Source organism: Anser anser (genome assembly GCF_964211835.1).
Source record: "Anser anser genome assembly, chromosome: 6".
Taxonomy (NCBI): Eukaryota; Metazoa; Chordata; class Aves; order Anseriformes; family Anatidae; genus Anser; species Anser anser.
In genome coordinates this window covers 14,359,807-14,380,351 of record NC_139726.1, presented here as the reverse complement: position 1 = coordinate 14,380,351, position 20,545 = coordinate 14,359,807, and positions in this window count along the sequence as shown.

Sequence of the window (20,545 nt, the reverse complement as noted above, 5' to 3'; positions counted from 1 at the left end):
ACAATCCTCGGTAAGGACATGGTCCTCTCCACCTTTCGGTCATCGAATTCACATCAAAAAAATTGAAAGAAGAAAAAAGAAAAAACACAAAACATATCAATTTCACAATGGCTGCCTAAAACTTACCCATTTTACTCATTATGCCTCCATATCATTATTTCTGGGAAAAGATCAGATAACAAATAATGAAGGAGCATACCTTAAATCCAGCCTTGTGGGGATTTTTAAATACCTTAACCAAGCTTAAAATGTGGTGCTGTTTCTCTCATTTTGAAGTGCACTCGAAAGACATTATAAATGTTTGAGGACTTTGCTGATTGACTACAGGTTAAAAAAAAAAAAAAAAGGCACAAGCTCCTATTACATTGTTATGCCATATAAGCACCTTGCATAATTACCTTAGCCCCAACATAATTTTAATTATGTTAGAATTAGTGCAAAGAATTTTATCGGAGACTGATGTAAATATTTTTTGCTCTCACTACTTTGATGTGCCTGGAAAGAGATTAAGGTTTGCTTTGATAATTAGTCTGTTGCATGTGGCCAAAAAATTCATTACAAACACAGTTAATTAAGTTGTCAACAAAGCTTTGGTCTCCGGTGGGTGAGAATAACTCAATAATTTTGTTTGGCTTGACAGGGGATTTTCGTTTTATTGCTATCAGCCTCGGCTGTCCTTAGGGGCCCATGTCAGCAAGGCATTTTCCGGGAGGCTGCGCAGTCGTACCTGGCGCATGTGGTGCTGCCCGGGGCAGTTATCACAAGGAAAGGAAATGTCAGATTTATGCCCAGAAGTTCGGTGCTCCCCAGCTCAGGTCCCGTGAGCCCAAGGACCTCCCAGGGCTGCTTGTAGCCGCATGAATTTATCAAATGCAGCCAGCATTTGCAGAGCAGGGTGCTGCCTGTCTGGTGGCATCGTGGCTGTGTGCCTGGCTCTGTCCTGTCCTGCTCACCAAAGCGGGGCTCCTGTCCTGGGATCGGGGCATCAAGAGATGCTGATGCTCAGCCCCACAGCTATCTTCTCCTCCTGGGGGGTGAGGCAGCCAGGGCTGGTCATCCTCCTTGGAGCTGGCAAAAATGGTGCAGGGAGCCCACCTCATGCCCAGGGAGATGGTCTGGAGCGCTTCTACTTGTACTAAACGTCTACTTATGCTCTGGGAATATGACCCACGTCATGGGAAATCAAGGTCTTTTCCTTAAATATCCTTCCCCAGTTGCAAGATGCCTGCTGGCGTGTTCCAGGTGGGCACAAGCAATCCATCCTACCTTGGTGCCACCACCACGGTTTGGTGGGAGCACAGCCCTTGCTGGTGACAGGGACTTCTCAGCACCATGACCACACTTCGAGCTGTGCCCCGTACCCAATCCTTTGTGTCTGAGAGCGTGGCCACTGCTTGGCTTGGTCCTGGGTAGGTGCTGGGGAGCCGCAGGGGGAGCGTGGATTTAAGGCATCACTCAAGTACCAAACACCGAGCACCTCCAGGTGACTCATTTCCATTTCAAAGAGCCCATTTGTTTTATCTGGCAATTAGCTTGCACCCTCTGTAGAAAATGACTCCACAAAAACAACTGAGCTCCCAGCCAATCTCCCCTTTTAAATATTTTTTAAGTGCATGATTAATACACTTTCCCAGCCCGTGTCTGGGACTGCGCGGGGAGGTCAGGGAGCAGGTAAATGAAAGAAAATGGCTTCACTCGGCATTGACTGGGCTATTAATCACTGCCCATTTTCTATAAATCATGGCAGATGGCAGAAACAGGCAGGTACTCGTGGGAAATGACACACTGTGCATGACGGGAATCGTGGATCGCAGCAGACACCAGGAGAGGAAGAGGTCGCTCCCGGCAGGGGACGGCCGCTTGCCCCACACCTGCATTTCCCCTCCGCGTGACAGCTCTGCCCCCTAAAACCGCCTGCAAAAGTTTGCAGGAGCCCTGGAAAATTCCCTGCATGGCAGTGGGGCTGGGTGCACCCGGGTGGGGATGGCCCTGGCTCTCAGCAGAGGCAGCACCGGGGGGGGTTTGCAGCGGTGAGCCTCGGCCCTGGGCATTCAGCCACGACGGTGAGGGATGCTTTTCCCAGGAGCAACGCGTTTGCCTGTAGCAGACGATGAAGCCTAACGCCAAATGCTTGTTGTCGCTTTGCGTGAGAGCACGCACAGCCGCAGATGGCAAACGTGCGGGAGGAACTTGCACTGACAGAGCAAGGCGGACAGATAAATCCCAAACTGAGCTTGCAGCAGTGCTCATCCAGGCACTTTTTGTGCTGTGCTCCTGATGGAGCCCCTGTGCGTGCCCAGGAGATGGAGTTTAGGGTGGTGGAAAGCAACTATTGTTTTGTTTTTTTTTTTCCTTTGGAGAACTCATAGTGGTGTATATATAAATGAATAAAAATATTTTCTATGGCAGTTGTATGAAAGATCAGGAAAATACGATTTATGGGCTCTCCTCTCCTGTAAGTAGCCAGTGAGTCCCAGTTAGAACTTGGTCTTTCTTCCCCAGGAAGGGGCTTTTTTCACCTTTCGTTTCCACCGGACAAGGCATGGGGTTGTATTTTTCCTTCCCTGAGGTGCAAGAAGAGCTCACGTTGAGTTAATCAGTTCTGTTCCCCCTTCCCCTCCCATTCCCCTGCTGACCCGGCCAGGCCTGCAGCTGGATGCCCTTGGTGCTGCTGAGCAAGGAGAGCGGCACTGCTGCCTGCAGCAATACCGGCGTGGTCACAGCCTCCAGACCCGGCACACAACAGCAACAAATCCCTTCTAAAATCCCTTGCAAAATAGTTGCAAGAGCAAATGGTGCCCACGGCAGGCAGCTTGAAGCGGGGCTCCCAGCTTTGAGGGTTACGCCAGGTGAGGGAAAATGGTCCAGAGGGGGGATAAATGGGGGCCTGCTGCAGGTCAGGGTCTGTTCTGCCAGAGAGAGGACGGGCAAAACTGACCCAGGAAGTGAGATGGGACCTGCACGGGGAGAAACAGCCCCAAAACCGGCCCGAAGGCCCCGCAGCAGGAGGGCTGGTGGCTCCAACGGGAGCTGTGTGTGGATATTTCCAGCGAGGAATGAGTAGTGAGGGCGTAGTTTGAAAGGAAAAATCGCCGCGGGATCCAAAGGAAAAACACTGCTGGAGGAGCCCCCTCCCATGCGTACAGCAAGCCCCCCCTCGGGCCCCCAAGTGGGGTGAAAGCCCTTCTTTAGGACATCAAGGGCACCTCCTTCCACTCAATGTTATTTAAACAGGATGTTTTTCACCCCAAAGTGATCCTGGGCAGGGTGGCTCTGCAGTGGTGGTTGTCCCAGCGCCCGTGTCCCTGCTGCACTGGAAAATGTGAGCCGAGGCTTTGGGGGGAGGGCTGGGCCCGGGTCACCCACCCCTTCCTGCCCCCCCGGCAGCCTCACGGGGGCCTAATATTTGTGCGTGTGTGTTTTAACGCGGCATATGGTCTTCATTACACGCAGACTTCTCACTTCCATAATTATACCATGATGGGAGTTCCTGTCAAAGCCATAAAGCAAATTCTCTTCCCCCGCCCCGTCCCTCCGCCCCCACCAGCCCTCCCCATAAAACTCGCAGGGGTCCCGGTTTGCGAGGAGAAAGAAAAACCCCGCGCTCACACTCTTAACCCTTTGCGCCCTCCCTTTGGGCAGAGTCGGAGGAAAGTGTGGCTTTCCCCGGCTGCAAGGAGGGGACGGAGGGGGTCGTCCACGTTTTGGCCAAGTGAGAAAGAGCGTGGCAAGGTGGCGATGCCCAAGTTGTGCCACGGGGAGAGGAGAGGCAAGCTGCAGCTTGACCCAGCGCCCTCCTTGCCGGCTTTCCGAGGCGTGCGGGTCCCTCTGGGGAGCGCATGGCAGCTGTTTAACAGCGCGCAGCCACGCTGCCCTGCAGTTTAGGGCAGGAAATGAAGGCGGCTGTATCTGTGGGGGGATTCGAGGCAGCAGATGGCAATTACCTGCGCCGGAGTTTGGCCAGAGCCCCGCTCCGCTCCTCCCAGAGCCGCCGCGGGGCCGGAGGCTGACGGCCAGCGTGCAGGTGCTGGGGGCCATGCCCCAGCTGGGTGGTTGGTGGCAGGAGGAGATGGAGAGTTTGTGCATGGGTGGGAAAGTCAGCTTTTCTTTAAATTTTTTTTTTTTTTTTTTTCATGGTGCCACGTTTGGAGAGATTGAGGTGCTGCCAGTTTAGGCGCCCCCTTGCTTTGTGATGGGTCAGAAAACAGGCTTGGGTTTCCCCTCTGTGCAGTAGAAATTGTGCGTATTGGAGGTGGCAACTTCACCCAACAGTGTCTTGGTGCAAGAGACAGGAAGAGACCCATCTCCCGGTGCTGCTCTGCCTTTTGGGGGACACTGGGGATGTCCCCTGGGTGGACTACACGGGACTTGCCCAGGCACCACACAAGCGACCCCGCTCCTCTCGGCGCTCGCCACGCTGGGAGATATCTGGTTTCCCACTAGGTGGTAGAGGAGAGCTTGGCTGAAAACCATCAGCTTCCCACAGCCAAGCACGAAGGGGAGCTCCTGTGAAAGTAAACCCGGATGTTTTACCCCAAACTCCAGCCGAGCCAAATCCACCCCGGGTGCTGTGCCGCGGGGCATGGGTGCTGGCACTGGGGTCCTGCTCGCCGCCGGCCCCGCTGCAACAGGCACATCGGTTTTGTCACCTGCGGCTGTTTTATGACCCTTTAATGATAGGTCTTTAGAAATATGGCGTGGGAGGGTAGAAAGCGTCAATGCTGATTGTGAGAAGGCTTAGCATCTCCACAGCCCTTCAAGGCGCTGGTGAGGTTCGTCCCACGTCTGTGCTGCCTGCTGATGGCACTTCATCCCCTGTAATGTGTTCCTCTGCTGTTAATGCCTTGTATCTCCCCTCCCGCAGGTCCAGCTCATCTCCATTGGCAGCTCTTCCAATCAGCCCTTTCACCCCAAGGCAGGACTCACACCCAGCGTGAACAGAGAGAGCAGCGGGTTGGCAGCAGGAGCCCTGCCACCCCAAGGAGGTGACATTTCCCACCGAGACCTTGAGAGCTGCCGGTGACAGCGCAGGGCTGGGGCTCGCGGCCGCCCAGGTGAACGCTGTGCCTGGGCTGCACCCTGGGGAGCAGAGCAGCGGCACAGACCTGAGGAGGTCCCACCTAACGTGGTTCGTATGATCATGGCATCATATCAGTCTATGCTCCCAAACCATCCCTCAGCCCAAGGGCAGGATCAAATCCGCCCCTCCCCTTCCTGACACGTGTTTATTTGTCTAACCGGTTCTTAAGAGATCTATAATGGGGGGAATTCTGCAGCGTCCCCACAATCTGCATTATCCTTATCATTAGACAGATTTTCCTGTTGTCTAACCTGAATCTTTTTTTTTTTTTTTTTTCCAGCACTTGAAGCCTTGGACTGCTTGTGCAATTCACCCTGGGCACAGAAAAACATGGCTGTCATTTTCACTGCAGTTTATGGACGGTCTGAAGCCTACTACCTCACCTCCACTCAAAAGTCTGTATTTTCTGATCAGTCCTGTGTTCTGACCCCTCAGACTCATCCTTCATGTGCCCTGCGCCATCATCCCTGAAGTGCAGGCTTGGCAGGGATGGGGAAAGCAGGAGATGCCATCACAGGTCAGTGCTGAGGCCCCTTGACTCCTACCAGACCAAAGAGCTGGAGCTTTCCCCCTCTGCTCACCAGGCTCCTTCGTGGGGTTGCAGAGCCAGCCCCGGGGAGATACCCAGGCAGGGAACGAGGCTCCCAGCCCGTGCCCTCCCCACCTCTGCTGTATCACATTTCACTGTAGGAATTTTTGGCGCTCTCTGAAATGATGGTTCAAAGGAAGGAGGGTGACAGGTGCTGCGGACTGGGGCTGTGTCAGGAGCCCATCACTCAAACCTCATGCCCGGACTTATTTTTGCTCACCACCAGAATTCAGAGGAGGGTAGAAGCGCTGGCTCTGTTTCTTTGAATTATCTGAAGTTAATCCAAAGCCCGAATGGACGGGTGGCACATGATGGCACAAAGCCTGGGACTCTCTGAAGTTTCCCTGGGCAAACTGGGTGAGCAGGAGCTGTGCAGCTGAGCAGTCGGGGCTGGCCTTGTCCTGGAGACTGCGTGATCCCAGCTCCGTGCTGGGATCCCCGTGTTTCCTATGCAGTGAATTTCATATGCATGATATCTGGGTTGGGATGGGGTGTGATGTCTAACCCAGCTGCGAGGATATTCCAGTGATATATTTGAAATTGAAGGTACCTGCAGTTACTTGGGTGGTTTCTAAGACATGGAGATGCAGAAGCAATGTGTCCTGCTCTTAGGTGTGCAGGATGGGTGCTTGAGTACAAACAGCTTCATTTTCTTCTGAGAGGCTCGTGGTAACAGTAGACATTTCATAATAGACTGCAGGAGGTAGTGGATCTGAGATGTACGTTTATTTATTTATTTATTTTATTTCTTCAGTTCAAGGAGGCCTGAATACATGGTATTAACCTCCCCAGAGAGAAAGGTCCCCCCTCAGGAGTAGGAAACTCATATGTCCAGAGGGAAAATAGGCACTGTGGTGTGTGACTGACTGCAGGCCGAGCTGGAGGTTTGTTCAGCTCCCAGCTGGCCCCACACTTCTACGCAGCGGCTGTCTCGTGTGAAAAGGGAAGGCCCTGGGAGTCCCACTGCCTTGTGCTAAAATACGATCCCACAGCCCCCATGCGGCGTGACTCCGGCCAGCGCACGCTGTGCCAAAACACACTGTTAGAGCGAGAGTTCCTCCAGGAGAGGCAGAGCCACAAGCCTTCGGGTTTGAAGGATGATGAAGTGGAAGGCAGGAGGTCTGTGGAGCAGGGTTATATTGAAGGGAGGTCTCTAACCCTGCAGGAGCTTTGGGCCAAGAGGTGCCTGGGAGTCCCATGGGAGTAGCCTTGATGCTGTGGCACAGCCCAGCGAGGGTAGTGCAGGCAGCGGGGGGATGGCTTTGGCACCTGGTGGTCAAACCCCATCAGGCTGCACGGCTCCAGGCTTTGTGTTTGTGCCAAGGAGCTGGGGAGCATCCATCCTGTGGCCTCTGCCCACGAGGAGATAGATCATGGCTTATTTGGCAGTAAAGGCGCTCGGGGGGATTTGGGAGGTTTCACTCCTTCGTGACCTCTGTTTTCACAACAGTTTCCAAACCTCTTACTCCCGAGAGCTTTCCTGTGTGCCCACACACTGCACGCCCCTCGGCAGAGCGAGGGATGCTTTTACTCTGCTCTGGTTTTAGCCTCCAAATCTCTCTCGGACAGAAGCAATATGGAATGAACAAAACTTGTGCTTTTCTCAGTGGCTTTTTCTTTTTTTTTCCCAGCGTCTTCTCAGTGCTGTGTTGACCTTTTAACTTGCTTTTCTTCTGCACCATCCCAAAGCACTTTGTTCTTTAATGTATTAATCGTCACTACAGCCCAGCAATGCCAGGAAATGCTGGTACTTCTCTCCCTCCCCCCCGGCCCCCGCTTTTGTGGGTAGGGAGCTGAGGCACAGACCAATTAAGTAAATTACCCATGGGCAACAGCAAACCCATGGCAAAGCAGGACAGAGCTCCTAGGTGTCCCACGGCTTCCAAAGTGCTTTTTTGGGTACCTCTTTAGAAGACCCAGAGGCTGACCATGGATGGGTGTGAGCTCTGAAGGAGGGTGACGATGTGTTGGGTTCCTCAGCTGGTTTCTTTGTGTGTGTTACAGAGATGCATTAGACACAGAGTCAACGAGGGTGAGTGGTTTGTGTAGACCTGAGGGTTTCTGGGGAGATTGCTGCTTTATGACCTTGAAGGAGTGCCCCAAACCCTGCCACTTCGCTCTGACACAGTGGAGCTTTTCTTTTCCATTTGTTTCTTTTTAAAAAGTAAGGAGTTTTCCAGACAGTTGTGACATCAAGTGTCCACGTTGGAGGGAAGGGAGCGAGATGGGACTTTACATCATCGTGAGTGCTACTGGACCCCCCAAAAGGCTGAGAGCTTGGAAAGCATCCGCACGGTCGGTCACTTCCCTGAACTATCTGTGCTTCATGAGCCTCCAGCTCATGAATCTTGGAAGGAAAGACCTTCTCATGAGATTTGTGGTGTGTCCAGTCCCAGCCAGAAATACCACAAGAAAAGCCTCTCTTGGGGAGATCCCAGCTCTAACCAGGAAATGCAGAGTGATGTGAGAGCAAGAAAAATCCAGATGTGGCCACTATCTGCTTCGTTTCTCTCTGGGAAACCAAGTTCTCCTTTGTGAAGTGTAATTTTGTCAAGCATCATTCTCAAGCATATCTAACCTTCGTGTTTGCCAGCTATAATTAAGTCAGCCCCACATATCAAAGCCATGCGTGTGTGTCTGTGTGCCTGCATGTCTGTGCATACGGAGAAAGTTGCCAGCAGATCACTTTCGGTTATTTTTCTGCTAACAGATGAGGAACTGGACGGAGCTGCTCACTCCCACATTCAGAGAGAGCGCTGGCCCAGACAGCTGCCTTGGGAGAGCCATTGGCTTTTCTCCTGGTGGGCAAGCGTTGCATTTCTGAATTACTTTAGCAAGCAGAAGTGCTTAAATATTTGAGTTTTGCAAATTGAAGCAACATCCCCACAACCAAGCCATGTGGTGCCTTTGCTCTCTGTCACAGTTCAGGAGTTTTCTTTCCAGTGTGATCTTGCTCACCACGCCAGGTCAGCCTGGGAAACACCCAGCTCGCCTTAGTGCTGAGGAAAAAATCTCTCTGTCCTTTACGAGGGGCGAGTTGGTGCGAGCAACGGCTGCACAGAGGGCAGGAGATGTCTGCTAGATTTTGGAGGGGCTGGTGGTGGACTCAGGCCCTCAAGGGGTATTTGCAGGGAAGGAAGACTGAGTTTTCCAGGTAGGTGGAAGGCAGAGGATGGGGTTGGGTGGTGTCTTGTGATCTTGAGTGATGGTGCTCTTGCTCCAGCTCTGCTCTTGTCTCCTGGGCTATGAGATGGCTGTGACCTTCAGGCTCTCATGCCACCAGGGAGGAGGAGGAGGACATCACATGGCTGCCCACAAGCAGCCAGGTGCCTGAGTTGCTGTGCATGGTGTGCACAAGATTTGCAAGGATTTTGATGTAGAGACCCCCCCCCCCGGCAAAGTTCTGACCTGCAGCCTCTTGGCAGGTTTCCCAGTGAGCACAGGAGATACTGGGCTAGGCCCTGCAAAAGCAAACGGAACCGTGTGACGATGTCAACAGCCTTGGTTATCAGGCGTTACTTGGATTTGTAGTAGCTCCAGGGGAAGATAAACCTCTGGCAGGTTCGTGGGCTGAGGGTCAGGGATGCTTGGTGCACTGAGGGATGGAGGTGCACGCTTGTGTATGTACGGGTGCTGCACGAAAGGGGGCAGCTGTAGGACACCATCTACCATTTTCCATTGTCAAATCTAAATTAAACCTCCAAAAATCATTAATCTCACCCCCAATTTTGCTATTTGTTACGCTTTGGTAGGGGTAGGTACCCTCCGTTTTTTGGCAGCTCACACTTCCAGTTAAATTAATAATAAAAGGAACAAGCGAGACAAACTGCTGGCTGCAACTCCCCCTGCCCCTCACACACCTTTTAGACTGCGTCCCCTCGGCCCCAGACCAAAAGTGCTGTTCCCCAGCAGAAACTCTCCAACATTTATTCATCACATACGGAGCCGACAAGTGCCTCCAATTCTCTAGTTACCGATGCACTAATGAACATCTGCTAGTGTTTCTTGCAAGTTCAAGGACTTGGGCAGGCAGTAGACTGGGGACTGAATTTCTCTGTGTGCCTGAATAAGGTAAAAATGGATTTTACATGATGGCAGAGTCTCAGTCAAGGGTTCCTAACGCTTCTCAGATAATGATTTCCAAAGCCCAAACCCTTTGGTTTACAGCTCCTTCCAGCAAACGGGGCTCTGAGTGAAGAAGTGATGTATCTTGGACTGTCTCAAGAGCAAGAGATGGGAATCATTTTTCACTTGTAAGTTAACCTGTTCCAGGTAGGCAGCCTTTGCTGTTGCTGGTGCTGGTCCTGGAGAGCTTGAAAGTTTCTGGCTGCTGTGCAAGATCTTCTTCTTGCTTCTCTGCCTCTTGCTGGTGAAGATGCAAAAATTGTCCAGCAGTGACCATACATTCTCCTTAAGCTGTGATTTCTCTGTTTAGAGACTTATTAAAGGAACACTCCTGCTGTTTGCAGTTTTTATCGTGGTGCTGCCTTTTTGATGCTTTCCAGCATCAGAAACCTCTTTCCCCGCTCTTGCAGGCCCAGCTCAGCCCCACTGCCATCCCAGGGCATCTCCCCCACAGCCTAGGGCTTTCACCTGGGTGCGCGCTCTGTTCTTACCCTTGCACGCATCTGGGTGGGGGGACGTCTTGTTCCTGGCCAAGCAGGGAGCTGTTTCTAGTTTTCCTGTGGCAGGTTGAAATAATAATAATAATCATAACAACAACAACAATAATAACAACAATAATAACAACAATAATAACAACAATAATAACAATAATAATAACAATAATAATAATAAGCTGACTGGGATGGCAGGAAACAAGTTATTTTAGAAATGAGGAGTATTTGCACTTCTTGGCTCTCCTCCTGGGAGGTCTGTAGCATGGCCCATCCCTCACCTTGCCCAGCATGGCAGAGGGATGCAGGCTGCTGCCCTGGTACCCAAAGAAAACAAACCAGGCATTTTCTCTGAAAATACCACATGTTTTCTTGCCACTTGCCCAGTGTTTTGCATGCCATCAGGCTGTGAGCAGAGGAAAGGCAGCGGTGCTGGTGACAGCCACCCAGGGCAGTCCCTGCCCCTGAGCAGGGGGAGGGAAGCCAGGAGCCCCCCCAGCAGCACCCTGTGGCTGTGCTGCACCTGGGGGTCACTGTCTTTTTTGCCTTTACCTTTTTTCCTTTTTTCTTTTAAACTAAGCACCTGCACTTTGCATGCTGGCTCACCAGTCCGGCACACTTGAGGCAGTACTTCGAGGATGCTGGCATCCCGCTGACAGTACTGGGTGATGGGACGCTGCGTGCCCCTTTGATGGACATGACAGAAACAGCGATTGCCATTCTTACTCAGTCCTCAGACACTTCTGCGATCCACGTGTGGGCACGGGCAGTGCTGGATGATCAGGAGTTTGTGCGGCATCTTTAAACACTTCTGTCTGGGGAATAAAGGCTTCAGCTGCCAGTCAGGTTAATTTTCTCTCTGATGATAGTTCGGCCTGGAGGGTATAGAGTATCAAGGGAGCTGCAAAATTTGAGTATGATGTAATTTAGAGATTTCTGTCCTCTTCGTGAAGTGCACATCCTATGCACATAACCCCCTTTTAACAGACAGTGGAGTATTTAGAAAATCTCAGTGCTCAAAGTAGGAAATGGGAACCCGCCCCTTCTGTTGGCTTCACACCGGACAGGCCCCAGGTCTGCACACCGGAGCCATGCTGCAAGCACTGCAGAGGGTAAAAATTTCTACCAGCAATGCTGGGAACAGACAGACCCAGCAGAAATAAAGCTTATTTCATAAAGGAATTTATGCTAGGGATGCTCTTCAATAAAATGAGCCAATTCTCCGTATTAACTCTATTTACTTACCTTATGCTGCTTGCAAAATCATTATTCTCTCTACGTTGGGACTTTCAGGAGTGCCGTCACCCTTCCAGCATCAGCAGGGCAGGAGCTGGGGCTGTTGGAAGCCACCAGCAGGGCCATGATCAGAGCTCCCGCTGCTGGCCTGGGCCATGGTCATCGGCTCCTAGTCCCTGTGGGGCCCTGCCCTGCGGCACCACACACACGCACATGTGCAGATGAACACTCAGCCCTGAGAAAGGCTGAAAATTCCCTGCTTAACGTCTGCTGTCAGAAAGTGCTGCGCTGCCAAAATCAAACTATCCCACGGGAGCGTGTCGGTTCGGACAGACTGAAGTTTAGGGCACCAAAAATGAGAATAACTCATTTCAGTAAACTCACAGCCGTCAGCAGGCAGCTGTCAGATTGGGGCATTGCAAGTGTTCAGTCTGAAATGACTTCTCTTTGGCACCACTGTGCATTAATGTATGCCGCAGCATAAATTCTTGTATGAAAAAATACGAAATGAATTATGAAACAGAATAATGCTATACAAATCTGGACTGGAATAGAAACAAGTAGTACTCTAAATATGAAATTTATACTAAATATAAACATAATGGAATAGAAAACCTCTAAAGGAAATAATCCCAAAATGCAAACAAATGTTTCAATTGACCTGAAACAAAGTGTTTTCAGATTGCTGTTATGTGAGGGATGGATCATGAGCTCCATTTTCCCTTTTCAGTTTTTATTTGTAAGTCAGAATTGTGACTTAAAAATTCTGTCTTCTTCCCATGACAGCTATCCGTTCTGAGAGCTGAACAAGTGTTTCCTTTCTACTACAGACAGAAGGCGGGCGAGGTTAGCCTCTTGCCATTTTGAATGTTTCAAGGGGGCTCTGGTGATGGCTGTCCTTTTGCTGGCCCTTGTGGTGTCGGTGGAGCCGACCTGTATTGCAGGCAGGAGCAACAAACCCAGCGGCGACATCCCTTGGTGTGAGGGCTTGGGCACTACGTCTGCACAGAGGAGGTGCAAGTGGCTGTTGAGCTTTGGCTCTGTAACTCTTTACGAGGCTCAGGAGACATGGGATGCTTTACTCTTGGCCTGAGCAGAGGAAACGTTACCGTGCTGTGAGCGAGGAGAAGCATGCCTGGCCAAAAACTGCCTCCAGCAGCGACTCCCTGGCATGCCCGCAGGTCAAGGGCAGGGTGTCTGCTTGAAGGTGGATGCTTCCCAACACGCAGGCGTCGGTAACCTAAAGCAGGTTTATGACAGAGCCAAGATCAGGCATTAATGCAATAGACTGGTAATTCAATCACTTTATAGAAGTTGATCTGTCCTTTTTATTACAATTATTGTCAGCCCGGGTGTTTCGTTCCATCACTGAAAATAAACATCATTTATCATACTTGTAAAGATTAGCCTCTGACAGCTCCAGCTCTGCTTTGCATAAATGTGTATTAATGTCGGCTCTGTCTGAAGTGGAGAGAGAAGTCTATATTTCACAAGAATGATTAGACAGTGTCACCACTGCTTTAACTAATGTCTTATCATGACGGATAATCAAACTGTGTAAAAAAAAAAAAAAAAAGGCAATTTCTTGCATATGCATTTTTTTTTTTGCGTTACTGGTCTCAGAACCAGCAGTAGTTTTGCAGCTGCAGTACCGAGGTTCGTGGTGCCGGGGCTGGCGAAGCTGCTCAGGGTTTCAGGAGGTGCCTGCGGCTCAGCGCCAGGGCTGGGGCTGCCACCTCCCTGCAGGGCTGCCCGAGCGTTCCCTTCTGGAGACCCTGCAGCCTACAGCTCGGCCAGACTCGTAACTGTCGGAGCAGGATTTTTTTCCATGCCTTGGGCTGAGTTTGATTTGGAAAGTTAGAGCTAAAATGATGCCGTCATTTCTGAGAGTGAGATTAAGGGAAAATGTGATGCCTGGGCTAAAATGTTCTGACAGACATTTTCCAGAAGAGCCCTAGGATTTCTGGCCCTCGGGGCAAGACCCCTACAGCTGGCATGTGCCTGCCCTGAGGTGAGGGATGAGCCTTGTGTTGCTCCCATCAATATGCACTGCAGAGAGATCTATCTATATATACATATATATACAACTCACGGGCATTGATGCCCATCATTTACCAACCACAATTCTCTTTCCTGCCATGCTGAAGAAAAATAACTCTACGACTTCCATGCAAGAACATCAGAGCTGAAGAAAAGTCCTTCTCGTCAAATTTGTTATTGGATCTAATTCCACCAGTTTCAGAAACAAAGAACACAAAACCAACCCCGTTTGTTTTCAGGTGCTGGTTTTGGTGAGCTGGAGAAGTTGAACAACGCTTGTGATTTCTGGGCATCTGATCTGGGCTTCACAAAAGCCCCAGGTTGTGGAGCAAAGGCGCTTGTGTTGGGGTATTGCTTTCATTGTTGCTAGCTTGTAAAAGTTATTTCCAATTCTTATGCCTTCAGGGGAAAAAAAAAAAAACCACCAACCAACAACTTGGAGGCACAGATCCTTAAAAGCAAATGTCAAATAAAACATTTGATTAATAATCTTATCATTTCTAACCCAGCCACCTTATTTTGGAAGGCTGGTGATTGAGATCACCGTTAATTGAAGATGACGCCTTAAAATTAGCCCACTGCGGAGGTATCTCATTGAATCAGGTCCTAAAGGAGCGATAATACATCAAACATCGTATATGAAAACAAATAAACCTCTTCCCTGCATAACTAAGAGCTACTTCTGCTGTTGGAACTGAAGCATTAACACTGTTGGAGCTAGACTGAGCGCTTATATCGCTGGTTTCTCTTTTTTGCCTGCCAGCCCCAGCTTTTTCCCATTCAGGCTGTGGTCACCACTGGTTTCCCCCGCTGGTGCGGGGCTGGTGGCTGTGCCCGAAGCCTTGCAGTGCTGCCTCCCCTTAGCTGAAGAACCCGAACCTGAAACTTTGCCACGGAATAAAACAGATGTTAACAAAAAAGCCACGCATCCACCTCCAAGTAGCCCGTGTGCAGGAGCCAGGTGTTGGTGGTGGAGGGAAGGAGGGGGAGAGGACGGCACTGGGGCCACCAGCCATCCCAGCAATGCTGGCTTCAGCAGCTGGCACTTCTTGAAGTGCTAAAAGCTTTGGACACAGATTACCATGCGCATATTTCAATTTCCCTTAAATCCAGGGAGATTTCCTCTTAGAGCACACTCTCTCCCTTGCTCTTCTTTTTTTTTTTTTTATTATTATTATTTTTCCTTCAGCTAGATTGTGCATGATGGGGGTCTGTTAACCGAAAGCAGCATATTATATATTACTTCAATAAATCACCGCCAGCCGAAGCATTCAATATCATGCGGAGCAGTAATCAGGGGAAGTCTTAATCACTCTTTAAATGGTTTGAATTTATGCCCTGCTTTCTACAGGCTCCCGTCGCTGCTGGGAAGGCACGGCGGTGGCCCCCCAGGCCCTGGACCCCCGTCCGGGTGCCTTGCTGGGTGAGGAGGTGTCGCTCTGCGGCCGCCTGAGCAGCTGCTCCTGCTGGGCTGAGCCCGCACAGATGTGCGGCAGGTCCTGACTTTGTTTCAACTGGGAAAAAAAAAAAGCCTTTTAAGACAGACTGCTCCTTTTCAAAGAAATCATCCGAAAAGAGCAAGGCCAGCTGCTGTAATCCTCACTTTACGCCGCTCCGTCCATTTGCGTTTGGTCCAGGAGATTAAAAACACCTCCTGGATTTTTGCGAGCGAGTGGGAGAAGGGGAGAGGGAGGGCTGACTTCAAAGAAAACAACCAGAAAACCACAAAGCGCTAAGTCTAATTTTTAAACAAATAGATTTATGACCGACGGCCCGACCCGCCGAGACGCGCCGTGAAGGCAAAGCCCTCCAGCCGCGGCGCTGGCGGGGGCGCCCGGTGTCAGCCCACCGGCAGGGAGGGCGGCAGCCTTCCTCCCCTGCACCGTCCCGCGCCGGCCTTCACCTTCCCCTCGCAGCAACCATAGGCAGATGTTCATGATGTCATCTCTCCTGGCAATGGGAGAAAAAGAGAGGGGGAAAAAAAAAACAACCTCATAGCAGGAAACAAAAGCCCTTTTTTTTTTTGGGGGGGGGGGGGGGGTGGAATTTAACCATTTTGGGTGCCCTCTTGCCCGTGAGCATGGCACTAAGGCTTGGCGAGGCCATCGTAGGGCAGGAGGTGAAGTTAATGGGCTTGTTAACCGCATCTGGTGGGAGAGCCCCGTGCGGGCTGCGCCGGCTTCTCCAGCTCCGAAACACTTGGCGGGGCCCTCCAGCTGCAGAGCACGAGCCTCCCCCCGCCTTCAAAGCGCTCCCACTGCCGGCCTGTAAATCACGGCTCTCACAGTGGAAACTGGAACGGGACCCGAGCTGAGCCGAGACGCAGCAGCTGAGACCCTTGAACAATAGTCCTACACACAGGAAACTCGCCCATAATAGTGATTTTGAGTTCCAAGGAACTTTGGTTTCTGACTGTTCGTTTTTTTTTTTTTTTTCCTTCACTCCCCAGCCCCATTTGGTTTTTCATTCAGTTCCATGTTGTTCGTGTCTCTTAATAGGGCATCTTTCATTATCATTATCCCTAATAGTGGTTTATTGTATTAGTTACAGTTAATTTAAATGTTACCGAAGCATTGAAAACAGATTGCAGATGTTTTGAAACAGATGTTATTTTAATGTTAAAACAAAATCATGAATATTTATAGGTCATTATTGCCTGGGTTGAATTAGACTCTTTAAATAGTAATGTATGGGCTTAACATCTTTTGAAGGAAATGCTCCAAAAAGAGGTGAATGGAAAAACACTGTCATATGAAGACGTGTAAATCATTTCTTCTGGCTTACTGACTTTTCCTTTATGAATGGTCAGAATTAATTACGGTTTTATTACTAAACCAGGTACTATTCTTGCTCTGTAACTGCAGTTAACCCAGGACAAAGTTTTCAGCTCAAAACCGCCTTTCCAGCTCTCCGTTTCATAGAAAAGAGGCCCACCAGCTCCCTCCAAGCAGACCTAAAGCTGGAGCAATATTCTGAGGTGGAGTCATCAGTATTAAAGCAAAAATAAGGTGAAGATGATGCAAGCACACAGCTCACTTGCTGTCAGTCTTTCCTATAGAAACACAAAGAGGGTTTGTTAATGCCACATGCAGGCTGCCTCTGTTCATGTCTTCCTTTATGGAGGTGAAGTTAGTCTTTAAGGCATCAGCTCAAAATGGCCTTTCATTCATTACAAAGTTATTTAGTTACGGGTAGGTAACTCGAAATGACATTTCTACATCTTGCACTTTATTAGTTGCTCCTAGCTGCTAAACGACATGGAGAGAGCGACAGAGTATGGTGGGAGAGTTCAGTGTGTTTTGGCTAATTTTGGATGGGGTCCAACCTTCTGGAGTTGGAAATTTGCCTCCAAGATGATGAGCTTGTGCACCTCCCTCTGGGAGAGCTGTGAAGTTGGAAAGTTAGAAAAAAAAAGTTGGTGAAAAATTAAAATCAAGAAGAATGTAAGCACTGGGATATTTCTTTGCTCCCCAGAAGGGTTTGCAAGCACTTCTGCCAACTTAGATGTGACGTGTCCTATCTAGCTCAGTAGCACTGACTCTGGGGGTAGTGCTGCGGTTGGAGAGGCTAGTGGCAAGGGGACAGGCTATCAGGCAGCCACCCACCCATCCTACTGCTCTTTCCTTATGTCTGCAGGGATGATGTGCAGCACTGAGCCTTTTTTTTTTTTTTTTTCTGTTTTGACTTCAAATTTACTAATTTGGAGGAGAGCCTGAGTCCTCCTGAAGCTGGCAGGACTCCTTGTCTACGGGCACAAAACCCCAGAGCAGATGGGCACACATTTTGGCTAAGCACAGCAGCAGTTGTTGAGCATTAGGGTCTGTAATCTCATCCAGGAGCATCCCAACAGCCCCCTCTGCTTCTTCTTCGGCCAAGGGGCGCGTGCATCGCCCCGTGCTGCTCGGGCTGCCTCCCACCGCACACAGCATCACACTGCTGCCACTGCACACCGCAGCGTTGTGCCTCAAAAATTCAGGACCTGCATTTTCCAGAAAGGACAGCAGTAAGAAACACGACATTTCAGTTTCCATCTAGATATGAGGGTTACAGGAATAGTGATAAAAAGCTGCACACCGTATTCTCCGCCTGACCTGAGGGCTGGGTTAGGGATGGCAGGCTGCAGGGCTCGGTTGCAGCTGAGGTCCATGGAGTTCTGATTGCATTCAGGGACCTGGCTGTAGAGCCCTTGTACCAAGACTCACAGAAACACCAGAATTCATTTTGCTTTCTATAAATTGTCCCAGAATGTTTTCTATTGCAATCTTAGCTCTTGATTTTAAAAGCCATACTGAGAAGTGACATACATCCAAGTGAAGACATGTTCCTTCAACAGCTTGAACTTGCCCTTCCACCACTTTGTCCCAAGGATCACAGAAAGCCTGGTACAGTACATTACATTCAGTAGGCTGCCAGAAAGAGAGTTCATTTAGTTTGATGACAGATTAATACTGATTCACAAATTAATTTTGTCTCTTTGTATATCAAGGGTGTCCGCAACTTATTTAATTTGTAATAAATATAATTATAGAAATGAATGAGCTATCAAGATTTTTAAAGTATGATCCATCAATGTTGGCATGACTTGTAATCCTGGTCATTATAAATAAAATGGGTCTTTTGCAATATGGAATGCAATTTTCCCTGTAGTTTGTCTCATTATTTTTTGACATGTGGGTTAATATTAAATTACAATGCCTTAATTTTCGAATCAGGGCTCAATTTGTAAATAAGAGGTTAATAAATAACCTTTCCAGCTGGAGGCCTTCATTAAAATAAACTTTTAAGTGAGATATTTGCCTCTTGGTTGAAGCATCGGTGGTACCAGCATTGTCTCATGCTTTATATTGCAAACAAAACAAAAAAGCTTGCATGGCAGCCAGAAAACCCTGTCCAAAGAGTCATTGTACCTTCAGTGTTTTCATATGGTCTTTCAGATGTCCCACCTAACTGGATTATACCCCAACTGGCTCCATCTCCTGCTTCCTGACACGTGGAGTGCAGACCAAGCTGTCTTCGTTTTAAGCGACCTTGAGCACACTGTGAAGCCTGCAGGTGGCTGGAGCCTGCTGTCGTGTATGGTGCTGTACATTTTAGTGGTCTTTCAGTTGTCCAGCCTACATGGGCAATGCAGCTTATTGCTTCTGAGTCACCTGGCTCAGACCTACTCCAGCTTCTTAGTATACTTACTGCTATGATTCGTGTGATGGTTTCTCCCACCACCAGTGCTTTTCAGGAAAAACGCTTTTCCAAAGACTGTCACATAGTTCTTCATAGAAATTTCATGTTCTGAGCTATAGAGCTGAATTTTCTCAGTTTGCACAGATGAAAAGCTCTGGCTTCTCCACTAAAGGCATCTCTGACTGGTGGTGTTTGGGCCCTGAACCTAAACTGCATTGGTTTGGGTTTTTTCCATTGCTGACTGATCAGCTTGGACAAATACTTCCTCAGTAGCTGAAAGGAAAGTAATATTATGTGCAATTTTATTAAAAAGACAAACCCAAACAAAAAAAAAAAAAAACCAACAAAAACACAATCCCAGGACACATTAGGAAAACTCAAAAAATGCTAACACACTCTTGAAGGCAGTAGCAGGTTGCTGTACAAGACATGTCTAAGTAAGGCAGCTAATAAGATCAAATAGGCTTTTGAAACAGCAAAATTTCAGGCTGAAGCACCGGAGAAACCATTTTCAAAAGAAAGCAGCCTGGTCGTGTCACTTTGACCAGCTCAGCCCCATGTCTTTCAGCACAAGCCTACAATGGGCAGCCGCATGCCTGCCTTGCAGCTGGGAACTGCAAATATTGGCAGCGGCAAAGGGTGAGCGTGAGTTTTGTTTTTTTCTGAAAAGTGGCATGCCCTGTCCAGGGGAAACATGCCTGAAGCCCAAGGAACATAGGGCAATTGTGACGAGAGGGGCCCTGTGGCTTGTCCTTCTCTTGCAATGCCAGAGCATCATCTCTCTGCTGCTTGTCTACAGGAGCATTCTGGCTTGTGTACTCCTGGTAACGTTTAGGTAAAGTGGAACATCGCCTCAGCTTGAGCTCTACCAAACTTCTATGCTCATCTACCTCCAGCAAAAATCCCCCTGAGGACAGGATCAGTTCACACCCTTCCATGAAGTCAGTGAGATGTTTCTTGGGTGTCATTTCCACCTCTTGGCTAGTTTTGCCTGTTAGTGCCACATCTCTGTGCTTTCTGTGGCTATGAAAAATGGCAGGCTCAAAATTCAGTGTCTAAACAGAAGACAAACCACCACTACCAAAAGAAACACACAGATCAAGCCTAACCTCAAGACCTTTCTGGCTTAATTGTATGGACTTGCAGCCACAAATGCTCCTAGCGTGGTCCTGTGGTTACCTACCTAGCAAGATAAATTATGCTGAATCCCCCCTTGTGCTATTTATGCTAGAAGACAATCTCCTTCAGCGTGGTACCCAGTTGGGTTCATTCAAGAACTGTGTTTTCTAATTTGAGTGGTTTTCATTCAGCCTAATAGAGAGCATTAATGCACATGCACAAGACCAAGTTTACAATTATAGCCCTCTGATGGTTCTGCAGTTATTTTCATTCAAGAAACAGCAGATGCCTTTCTAATAGTAGTAAAGAAGTTTGAAATACCTTTAAATAAATAAACCTCCTGTCCATCTATGGATTTTACTCTGAGAGGAGAACAGGCTCCCTTTGTTCACCATTTGCATTACCAAGTGAACCATGTCTGAGACCTGCTGAATCATCTGGGCCAGCCCTTTGCCTGAGGTGTCTCATGTCAGCACTGAAACGAGGGCTGGGAAAGGTGTTTTACCTTAGCTAATCTAATCATACCAAAGTACAGTACTCTGTGTGTTAGCTGGAATAATTTTAAACAGAACTAACAATGTGTTTTTTCCTGTTATAAGGAAGGATGTTACTAACCTAAAGGGCTCTCATTCCCTGACTTTATTATGCACCTTTTTCTTTTGTGAGTTCTGCTTGGTCCCGATTTCT